Genomic DNA, 12709 nt, shown 5'->3' on the forward strand with positions numbered 1-12709 from the left:
ATCCAAGCGAAGTGGCTGGTCTCTTGCTTTGTATATTCCGGGTCCAGCTCACTCCCATGACTTGGTAGGATCGTGTGCAGCAGTGTTGTCATCACGCGCTTTCGCCCTTCTCTGCTTTTACTAGCTGTTGGAATATTTTGTAGTCAAAATGAAATAGATTGATGAAACTCACAATGATTCATTAAGATGCGAAGCGACTGTAATGCGGTTGAGTCTGCAGAATCTGGAAACTGCGATACTGACAACATTTTTGTCAACGACAATGAGGACATTTTTTAATGCAACAAATACATTGTTTTAAAGTGTTGATACCGATATTGGGACTGTAATAAGACAGTACGATTTTTTACTTTAATACATTCGAAAGAATCGTTCTATGTACAACACACATGAAAAAGTTGGCATCGAAAAGAGTAACGTAAATATGTACAAAACAGACACAAAAAGAAAAAAAGTCAAGAAAGCTTTGAAGGAAAAGAAATTTTGTTGATTAATACTGATCTGGTTACTATAGACAGATTGATACCTGATTTGGAGAAAAGAAAAAAAATTAAAACAAATGTGTAGCAATTTTGAGCTCCTAAGTAGTTTTCTTGGCCGAGACATCACTGACCTACTGAAATGTGCTAACAACCGCAAAATCTTCTCCTAAGTTCTTTATTCAAAGTGTTGGGCGAAAACTACGTTCAAGAACTGTTCCTTAATTTGGAGGTGGCACTGCGAATATTTTTGTCACCCACTGCGCTCTCTCTCGCTCCAAGAGTTACTTGCGGTCATCCATGTCGCAGGATCGAATTAAGTCTTTTTATCTCCACGAATTCTGACCTAACACAGTTAATAGCCAAATTTGTCCCTGAATACTATCGTTTAACAGTAGAAAACACTAAGACAGTGAAATATAATTTTATGTTGTAACTGCGAAGTTTGTCGTCAGAAGAAGAGAAACACTGACCAATAAGGTAAGCTTTCTTCCTTTGTTTATTTACTCGACCACATAAGAATGAGGTAGATTTGATGTGCAACGTATGCAACAATGTAGTTATCAACTACCGGTGTTGGATCTGATTGTAATGTGTTATCGTTATAATTCATTTAATTCCGAATTCAATAAAGATCCATTTGCCCCTGAGCCAGGGATGAGACTGACTTTTTGAAACTAACCCTAGAGCCTTCCACCATCGTGGATTCTCGTATGTGAAAATGCGACAAAAATGGTTTCTTGTGACACACACAACAATTAAAAGTAAAATGAGTTTACCCAGTAGCTCCGTAGCTTAATGAATAAAACCCTGCGCTTATTATAGCTGAAGTCGCTTATTATAGCTGAAGATCGCTTGTTCGGTACGGTAATACAGAACAGTAATTTAAAAAAAAAATCTTTATCAAAATAGATTGTAGTCTTTATTTCTATTTGTTTCATTTGATTTGAAATATATTCCTGTTCTTATTTTCTGATCTTTGAATATCTCATTTCAGTCATTGTATTAACTTTTATTATTTTGCACAGATTTAATGAAGTGATACAGGTTGTCTCTTACATAGATCAGCCACTTTTTACAATTTTACATCAGCTTTGTTTTTTTTTTTTGTTTTTGGAAAAGAAAAAGTGAAAGCTGATGTAAAATTAATCTTAATGTAAACTAGTCGTCTGTCTGTTCAAAACCGGTAACGGTGCTATTTAAATAAATAGCATTGTAAAAAGTAGCTGGTTGCTGTTATCTTCTATGTAAGAGACAACCTATATTTTGTACTCAGCCACGGGCTCAGAATGTCAGTTTTCGACAAAACAGCATTAAAGAAGTAAATTTGTATAAAAATGTGATTGCAGTAAGGTAGCGCTTATATTTTCTCAAGGTTTGGAAAGAAACAATAGTGTGACGATAACTGTGCAAGAAAATGTAGGTACATATCGTTTCGGGACCGAAGTAAGATACTGCATTATATTATATCCTAAAATTTGAGGCTTGAAGGAAACCAAGAGCTTCTTCATGGCATTTGCTATGAGCCCCGCAATGCCTTAATCCAACTCTGCAGTACGCTTAGTTCTGCACAGCGGGTGACAAGTTTTTTTTAATCATGGTCCGGTTTGGACGAAGCGCAATTTCATGAGATGCTCTCTTCGTCATTCGAGTATAATCCATATTTGTTTCGAGGCATGGCGAGATGCTTACCGTTAGTACATGTATTATCAAGGCTGATGGTTATAGAACATGTCTTTTAAAGGCTTCATGAGCATTTTTCTATTTTGGTTAATGTACGAAAGATCTCAATTCGGTATTGGTGAGCCCAAGGCTGTATTATTGAAATGTTTTTGGTAATTATCTCACGACTCCAGGAGCGTTATTATTGCATTCTTACAACCTTCATTGTTGCTCTCAAAACGTATATAAACTTCTCGTACGGTATTTTCCTGTAACTAACTCCTTCCACAAATGCATGCTTTGAGGCTTTGGAAAGCTGTTTCCTATCAGACTAAATTTCATGGCAACTACTTAAGACTTTTACATAAGTTCGTATCCCTCGTGAGGTAGCGTGGCCGAGCGGTCTAAGGCGCTGGTTTTAGGCACCAGTCCGAAAGGGCGTGGGTTCGAATCCCACCGCTGCCAATACTTTTTACTTATTGCCAAATTGATCACTGCACTAAACAGACTTTACAAGGACGAAAATTATATCTCTAGTTAATTTTGACAGAATAAAGAATTACAGTACATTCGTTTGGTTCCCCTGTATGAACCTGAACAATAATCGTATCGAATTAAAGGTAACCCATACGGTGTGTTGACAAAAAAGTTCAAAAAACGTTTTATCTTGAATAACTACACGTTAGTATCGAAAATTATTTTGGCTATTATATTTACCGTATGGAAGTTCATGGTAAATACATAGTATTTCGAACCTCCCATCATCTACCTGTATACGGGCTACTGCAATCGTTTTCGGCTTGATCTTTTTCTCTAACATTTCTTAATCATCCAAAACTTGTGTGACTGACATATAACAGCTCATGTGCTAGGTCTGTAAACTGACTCGTTCCATATTATTTCGATAAAAGAAACGTTCAAAGGATCTGCTTAACATTTAACTAATTGTCATTATTTTTGCAAAACACACACACACAAATTGACCACTGTCTTGTGGCCGCCGAGACTAACTATGTTACTCTTCAGAATGATAACGAGAACAATAACATAAGTTAACCAATTACACTTATCTCTTTATAGGCACAAAAATAAAATTTTCAAATTCTTGATGGACTCGTGAAGTTGACCGTCTTTTTCCGAGCTGTTGTCTTATGAGCAAACATTCGTGAACATTTCGACAAGAATGTGACTTAATGAACGCAGCAACTATCATAGATAATTCTAATGGTGGAGTGAGGAAGCTTTTGATACCTGTTGACTTGCGGATTTCTCACGTAGGCTGGAGCCCTGGAGGTAAGTTTGTTGCATTATACAACACAGATCAGAAGAACTGTCAGTGAAAAAAAAGTGCGGAAGTACTAACACACATCGGGTGACTTGAAGAAATAAAGCCTTTTTCGTTTTGATTTGCTCGTGTTAGTTCGGTCTACAGTGAACGCTTTTTGAACGGGTTTCTTCGGAAGTTCATAAGGAAAATTTGTGACCACAGTCTTTTTGTTCATAAACTTTCCTTGTGTGTTTATATGAAATTAGTACAAAATTTTAATTATTATGACAAATTTATTTTTCAATTATTGATAAAATTTCAGAACAATTAAACCTTAAAGTCCCAGATGTGGTGTCACAGACCGCAAGCGTACGCTGTTCCTATTTTAATGCATAACGGTGGAGTAGGCGATTACAACGTTCCCTTGAGACCGAAACTGGGACTATCGTTATGGATTCAGCAGCCAGGTCTATGTCTACTGTTCATGTTTAAAGAACCGTGACTTTTGGGATACATTTTATGATTTGAGGATAGTTTAGGAAGTGATGTTGGATGAGATGGTAGCAACAAAATTGAAAGTTAATATAATCTCGAAAGTACAGTAGCAGACATCACCAGGTATGGCGATGGGTGCGACACAACAATTTAAGCAACATACCTGTAGTTAGGGTGTTGAAGTAATAGAAAGTGGCTTCTCAGACCTTATGGCCATTCCGCTTCAAATAGTAAATGTGATCAGAAAAAACATGTCAGTGTAAAATATATAGAAACAGAATGTATTAAAGAAAGTACCTTACGAGTTTTCATAACCTGTTGCAGAGGGTTAAATGGGACATATACTCAAACGAAACTGTGGATACTAAATGTGATTCATTTTTCACATTATATAAATACTGCTTTGATGTTAATTACCCCTTAACCTAATTCATATCTTAACAGCAGGAATTAAGAAATCTGCAGGGATTCTTAGAAATCTCAGCAGGCTTACAAACCACAATGTGCACTAAGGCTGCATCTTAGATGCTGCAGAAACATCTATAGACACATTGTTTGTGGAACTAAAATTCTTAACAGTGACAATTATCAGAAAAGGTAGCAATAAAACCAGATCCATTGGGAAGATCATAAACTATAGCATAGTTAAATCCAAACTAACAAATAAAAACAGGGTCAATCCATACCAAGTGGTCCAAGAAAAAAAAGAATTGGTTGCTTGACTATCTCAGAAAAATTTTATATATGCTGGGTGAATTCCCCACTGTTTAGTACTCACAAAAATATTTTTTAAAAAAGGTATTGTTTGTTATTCTGAAATGGCGGCCATATTTATTACAGACCGCATACTTTTTTTTGTATTTGCAAGTATCTACATTTTTTACAATTATTCAGTAGTGGATTGTCCCAAGCCTTTCAGATAAAATGCTTTTAGTTCAACACACTCTGGGTTAAAAATTAATATCGTTATCACTTAGCTGAATGTATTGTTTACTATGTTTTTAATAGTTCAAAGTTACCAGCCACAAATTAAAAAAAAATCAATTTTTGAACAGTAGTTTTCCAAAGAAAGATTAATTTCTCAGCTTTAATATTTTTCTGCTATTAAAATGTACAGTATAGTTACTTTTTATAGAGTATCAATGGTGAGCAGCTTACACTTAGAAAATACACTATTTTAAAAAATGGATTTTTTTTAATTTTTCCATTTTGTGGCCTGCAGTATATTTGCTGGGGGACCGGAAAAAAAATGTGAAAATTTCACAGTTAATAGACACTTATGATATCGAATTTCAGTATAAATTTCAACTTTGAGATTCAATTGGAAGTTATGGAAAAACGATTACGAACACGAGTCAAAAATACGTTTCTTAACGTCTGCAATATCTGATAGGCTAATCAAATGAAGTACACCAACTGCATAATGTAACACACCACATTATACCATCTAATGATTATTTGTCAAAACAATGCTGTCGTAATTGTTTCAGCAGGCTAACAATTGCATCTGCAAGGCTATATAAGTCTGATTGTTGTCTTCCCCCTTACAACAACAATTGTCTACTCGCACTTATTTAGCCAGGAGTTCTTTAAGTGTGCAGTTGCAAAATGGTGTCTCAGTGTTCTGTTGGTGTTATTATTAATGAAGCATGTCATAAAAGTGCGTATGCAGTGTATCCTAAAGACATTACTTTAATCGAAGATGACAGTGAAGAAGAAAAAGTGTTTTACTTACGAGTCAGCCTAGCGGTCAAATCAACATGCAAGTACCATGAAATGGAATACTTAAAAAAATTTCACCACCTTTTTGGTCAGTCTTGCATGGACCCTTTTGAGAAACATAAGAAACCTATGACAAAAGGTCTGCGAGAAATAACATTTGATCAGTATTCTAAAAAGAAAAGCCTTTTTGTCAATCTCATACCAGGAAAATCATTGTGTCCAACATGTTATTCTAGGATATTTGTAATTCACAAGAGAAAAGATAGAGCAACCTCAGATACATAATTTTGTGTCTTATCAGCAACCATTAAAAAAGTAGATACAGCTTGTGAAATCCTGGGTATATTGCCTGCTAGTAAAATTAGAACACTAAGTCAAGATAAAAGACCAAGTGCCTTGAATTAAAAAATTGAGAAAGTGGCTGCTACAGTCAAAAAGAATTTGGCAGTTTCATTTCAAAATATAATTTATACTAAAACAGATGGAAGTTCTAAAACTTCACCAACCAAATATGATGATTTGATAGAAAAACTAAATGCAGTACTTTAAACAAAGAGGATAAAATTAAGATTATCAGTTTACTGTCGAATTCTTGGAGTCGAGCAAAAGTTAGTGATGAATTTAATGTGTCAGAATGTATTGTTAAGTTAACAAGGCAGTTAGTAAAAGAACAGGGAATTTTACCAGCATTACAAAAGAAAAGTGCATCTAATTTGGTAGATGAAAACACAATCAATAAACTTATTAAGTATTACGACAATGACAATAACAGCAGTTTGATGTCTGGCAGAAAAGACTGTTTCTGTGAAAGAAAATGGTTCTAAGATTCAAAGACAAAAAGGTTAATATTGTGCAATTTAAATGAACTATCCACTGAATTTAAAAAAGAAAATCTTGACATTAAAATTGGAAAATCAAAGTTTTGCGAGTTGAGACCAAGATGGTGTATTGTTGCAGGGGCATCTGGCACCTATAATGTTTCTGTTTGTATTATCAGAACGTAAAGTTTATGATAGATGGGGCCAATCTTATAGTTGACTATAAAGACCTTTTGGAAGTTATGATATGCAATATTGACAGTTACAATTGTATGATAAAGGGAAAATGTGAAGATTGTCCAAGCAAACAAGCCTTACTTGACATGTTTGAAGAATCCGAAGAAAACAATTTGATGCCTGACAATGTAAAATACAATCAATGGGTGACACAATACAGGACTGAAATGTTGACAGCCAAAAAACACGAGAAAATTTTTTTGAAGTGTTGGTGGCTTACCTTGAAAATCTGAAAATGCATCATTTTATTGCAAAAGCTCAAAAGTAAATTTTTGAAAGACAAAAAGCAAACCTTGGCAGCTGATGAATGCTTTGTTCTTGCTGACTTTTCGGAAAATTATTCCTTTGTTCTTCAAAATGAAGTTAAAGAGCACCACGGGGTAAACAAACATTTCACAGTTCATCCATTTGTATTCTGTTATAAAGATGAAGATAAACTAATGAGCAACAGCTTTTGTTTATAAGCGACTACCTTGAACACAACACTACAGCAGTGCACATTTTTCAACTAAAATCAACGAACTACATTAAACAGCACCACCCTTCCATAAAAAAAAAAACTGATTTACTTTTCGGATGGGGCAGCAAGTCAATATGAAAACAAAACAAAAAAATTATTAACATCTGCTTTCATAAATAAGATTTTGCATTTGATGTAGAATGGCACTTTTTCACTTCATGCCATGGGAAGAATGCTTGCGATGGTGTCGGGGGTACAACAAAGCGAGCTGTTACAAAAGCTAGTCTGCAGCGGACTGATGACAATCATAACAACTCAAGAAATGTTTGAATTCTGTAAAAAACATATCAATGTTTTTGTACAATGTGAGGAAATACAAGAAGTCTATGACACTGTCTTGAAGGAAAGGTACAACACTTATCAGAAGATTAAAGGCACTCGATCTTTTGATTGTTTTGCACCCCATTCACACAGCTTACTGAAGTGTAAGATCACATCAACTTCACCTGATTGTGAACTTCATCAGTGTGGAAAACTTGTGCAACTGGTTCTTCAAAATAAAGACATAGTGGCTTGTGTTTATGATGAACAGTGGTGGATTGGCTAAGTTGATAATACTGACTGCCGAAACAAAGATGTATATGTTGTATTTTATCACCCTCCAGGACCAAGGACATCTTTTAAAAAATTGAGAAGGATCAAGTTTGGATGTCACTTAAAAATTTCCCAAGGAAGTTGTCTCCCATGGAATTTACAACTGTGACTGGGTGAACTTATAATCTAACTCCCAAACTGAGTGAACAAATATCTCAAATGTTCAATGAGCGATGTACTAAAAATAAATAGCAAGAGAACAATATAATGTAATTAGTAGGCTTATTTTCAATAACAAAAAGTAATCATAGATATGATAAATTATATACTGTAACTGATATATTTTATTCCATAAGCCTAGATTTGTTAACATCGAGTATAGATTTAAGTGTCAGGAAGTCGTTTCTGAAAGTATTTGTATGAGTGTAGCCATGTATGGAAGTGAAACATGTACGATAACCAGTTTGGACAAGAAGAGAATAGAAGCTTTCGAAATGGGGTGCTACAGAAGAATGTTGAAGATAAGGTGGATAGATCACGTAACTAATGAGGAGGTATTGAATAGGATTGGGGAGAAGAGAAGTTTGTGGCACAACTTGACTAGAAGAAGGGATCGGTTGGTAGGACATGTTTTGAGGCATCAAGGGATCACAAATTTAGCATTGGAGGGCAGTGTGGAGGGTAAAAATCGTAGAGGGAGACCAAGAGATGAATACACTAAGCAGATTCAGAAGGATGTAGGTTGCAGTAGGTACTGGGAGATGAAAAAGCTTGCACAGGATAGAGTAGCATGGAGAGCTGCATCAAACCAGTCTCAGGACTGAAGACCACAACAACAACAAGCCTAGATATCGCAGATGTTAAAAACGTATTTTTGACTGGTGTTTGTAATTTTTTTTCCATAACTTCCAACTGAATTTCAAAGTTGAAATTTATACTGAAGTTTGATATCATAAGTGTCTATTAACTGTGAAATTTTCAGATTTTTATCTGGTCCCCAACAAAGATATTGCAGGCCACAAAATGGAAAAATTAAAAAATCCATTTTTAAAAATAGGGTATTTTTTTAAGTGTAAGCTGCTCACCATTGATATAAAAGTAAATATACTATACAGTGTAACAGCAGAAAAATATTAAAGCTGAGAAATTAATCTTTCTTTGGAAAACTACTGTTCAAAAATCGAGGGTTTTTTTTTTTTAATTTGTGCCTGATAACTTTGATCTATTAAAAATACATTAAAGAATACATTCAGCTAAGTGATAATGATGTTAATTTGTAGCCCAGATTGTGTTGAAGTAAATGCATTTTATCTGGAAGGCTTAGGACAACCCACTACTGAGTAATTGTAAAAAACGTAGATGCTTCCAAATACAAAACAACGCATGCAGGCTGCAACAAATATGGTCGCCATTTCAAACTAATAAACAATAATTCTTTTAAAAAAACATTTTTGTGGCTACTAAACATTGGGGAATTCACCCAGCAAATATAAAATTGTTCTGAGTTGGTCAAGTAACCAATTATTTTTTCTTGGAACACTTGGAATGGATTGACCCAACCCCATTATAAAAAAAAAGTAAGGAAAAGTTCCTGAAGACACTCAAAATGTTGTTAAAGTATTTAGTTATTAATATATTAACATTGCTCAAAATCTTACCAAGAATTTGGGAAACACGAAAGTTACAAACATAGAAGTTCCCATAAATGAACAGTTTTTTCATGCCTCATTTAGAAGTAAGAAATGCAGTTAATAAGCTGAAAAATAAATTGTCTTGTGGATGTGATGGCATTCCTGTGAGGGTCATAAAACATAGTTCAGACAAAATAGCAACTGAACTAATATTATTAACGTATCCCTTCTGCACTTAAAAAAATCAATAATAAAGTCACTCTATAGTAAAGACTGTACATATAACATACAAAATTACAGACCATTGTCACTACTATCAGGCTTTGCTAAAGTTACTGGGAGTTTCCTGAACAAATGTAAAAATCTTACCAATGCACAGAATGGTTTTAGGGAAAACATGTCTACTGATACAGCTGTGTATCACTTCTAGAACAAGTTTTAATTGCAGTAAACAATGATGAATCCAAGGCATTTGACCTCATTAACCCTGCCATATTGCATGCGACATATCAAAGTGTTGAAATAACTCGTAATGGCAGACAATATCACTCAACATACAAAAAAGTTAACTGTAGTGTATCCCGAGATTCTGTTTTAGGGGGCCCCTGCGCTTCTTGGTTTTTATTAATGACTTTCCAAACCACGTAACAAGAGCTGAATCAGTTCTTTTTGCAAACAATACAGCCCTCTTTGTGAAAGTACAGAGTAAAGCAGACAGACAAGGAAAAAGAACATGCAATAACAAATAAAGCAGACAGACAAGGAAAAAGAACATGCAATAACAAATGAGTCAGCATAACGGTTCAGGGACAACTGTTTGATCATAAATGACAACAAAACCACATGGATCTTTTTTAGGCACATAAGGAACAAGTAAAAAATAACATATGAATAGAGATAGGGAACTGTATAATGAGCAAACATCTTTCATAAAAATTTTAGGTGTATAGTAAAAACAAGTTGAATTATTGAACAAAAAAAAACCTAGTAAATACCATTATAAATCACAAAAACTTAAAAGACTACTGCAATTACTCTCTTGTGCATAGCATTGTAAGGAATGGTATTATATTCTGGGGGAATACACCATTTACAAAAAATTGTTCTAAGCTCCAAAAGAGAGCCATTTGCATTCTCAAGGGTGCTGGTCACAGAGCCATGCAGAGAACTCTTCAAGAAATTAAAAAATGTTGACCCTCACTGGTTTATTCATTTATGAATCTATATGTTTTCTTAAGTACCAAAATAGTGACGTAAAAAATGGCTCTGAGCACTCTGGGACTCAACTTCTGAGGTCATCAGTCCCCTAGAACTTAGAACTACTTAAACCTAACTAACCTAAGGACATCACACACATCCATGCCCGAGGCAGGATTCGAACCTGCGATCGTAGCGGTCTTGTGGTTCCAGACTGTATCACCTAGAACCGCATGGCCACTCCGGCCGGCAAAATAGTGATGTACCTTCCAAAAATAATGTTCGGTGACTTGTCTAAGGAAATCAAAAAACTACAAAACTTATATAGATTTAAAAAGGAATTAAAGAATCTATTGTTAAGTGAAAGTTACTATAGTGTTGTTGAATTTCTCTGTCATCAAAACAGATAGGTCTTGTCATTTGATTTAATTCTATGAGCTATTGTTATTTACCTTTATGTATAAGGAAGATTATAAACTGCTCTCTCTCTCTCTCTCTCTCTCTCTCTCTCTCTCTCTCTCTCTCTCTCTCCCCCCCCCCCCCCCTCTCATATACACACAGGGTGAAAAAAAATTCGCACTCTGACTTCGCAGTGCAATTCCTCGCATACTGGCAATGCAAAAATGTCTGTCACAAAATTTCGTCATGCGCATATTTGGGGCAGTAAATGGGCATTAAGATCGTAAATCTGACAACACTGTTATCACATGTATGTTACAGTGTGTAAACTTTTAGATGGCAGACCTCTCCCTAGTCCTGAGTCGGTAGAAGTCGGTAAACGTCGGGAGACTTCGGTACGCACGCAGTTTCGATTGCTGCCAACATTACATAGCTGACTGTGTTGTACAAGGTAATCATTGTTGTCTGCTTCGTTACTGTTTTGCGCTGTACTGTTCTGCGTGTTCTTATTGTGCAGTTGTGCTAAACATTATCAAAATGAGTCGTTGCTGGCCCATCTCGGGAGTCACCAACAACTTCCAAGCCTTTCGTCTGCTTTCATGTAAGTATGACGTGCAATTTGTAGTGCCAGCACTGCAACTGGTAGGCGTGCCTTGTCTCCCCCCCCCCCCCCCCCCCTCCTCACCCCTCGCCAGCCAATGCTTGCTTTCCCCCCCTCCTCACCCCTCGCCAGCCAATGCTTGCTTTCTCCTCTCCCGGCACTCCCCTCACAACTCTGCCATCGTTACAGTTAACACACTATAACTACCTCTGTCAGGATCAAGCAATAGTGCTGTGCAGTTGCTGCAGAGGACAGTGTTTGGGTTAGTATGCAGGAGGTCGAGGATTCAATTCTGGAATACAGAAATGGAAATACATTGGTCAGCTTTCAAAGAAACCTTTAGCGTGTTATGGACGCGAATTGTTTTGCACCAGTGCATCTACTAGATTCTAAACCTGTTTTCTGTGTACCTTCTCCCAATGGTCCCATCGATTAATACCAACTATTATTCTTGACACATTCAGGTCCATTGCAATCAGTTAGGGCCTAACATAACCAGTATGGCCAGCAACATGCTTTGCAAATGATTTTGATGGGACCTTTGGCGGAGGGTATACAGAAAATATGCTTGGAATCTAGTAGATGCAGTGGCACGAAACAATTCACGTCAACAACATGCAAAAGGCTTCTTTAAAAGCTGACCAATGAAAATGATCGTACCTCCATTTCTGTGTTCGTAGTACTTAATGGCTGTTTTGTAGAAGACTGAATGTAATTGCTGTATGAAGATTAAGGTGCCAGGTATCAATTATGCGAACTACTTTTAGCAAATAAAAACATATGTGCCTCAACCAGAATCAAAACCTCAACCTCCTGCATGCCAACCCAAAACACTATCCACTGCACCGACTGCACAGCACTGCTGTACCTGCTGCCAGAGGGTAGTTACTGTACATTTGATTACAGTGTTAACAGATTGGCAGCCTTTAATGTTTATTTATTGCCCAAAATATGTGCAGGATGAAACTTTGTGAGATACATTTCTGTATTGTCACCCTGTATTAAGTGGGGTGAATGTGTTTGTCCTTCACAAGTCCTACGAAGACATACTCAGGTGAACTGTTTTAATTTTTAAAGAAGTTTGTAAACTCATTTGGGACACCACAAATAAAAAGCTAATCAACAAGTACCACAACTTTGTATATCT

General features: G+C 36.0%; 1 non-coding gene across 1 annotated transcript; it reads left to right on the top strand.

The window, feature by feature from the left end:
* The first annotated feature begins 2526 nt into the window (after positions 1-2526).
* On the top strand, positions 2527-2606 carry Trnal-uag. Its single transcript has one exon. It is a non-coding gene; the product is annotated as a tRNA-Leu (tRNA).
* Positions 2607-12709: the final 10103 nt, after the last annotated feature.

Source organism: Schistocerca piceifrons, chromosome 5, assembly GCF_021461385.2.
Source record: "Schistocerca piceifrons isolate TAMUIC-IGC-003096 chromosome 5, iqSchPice1.1, whole genome shotgun sequence".
Taxonomy (NCBI): domain Eukaryota; kingdom Metazoa; phylum Arthropoda; class Insecta; order Orthoptera; family Acrididae; genus Schistocerca; species Schistocerca piceifrons.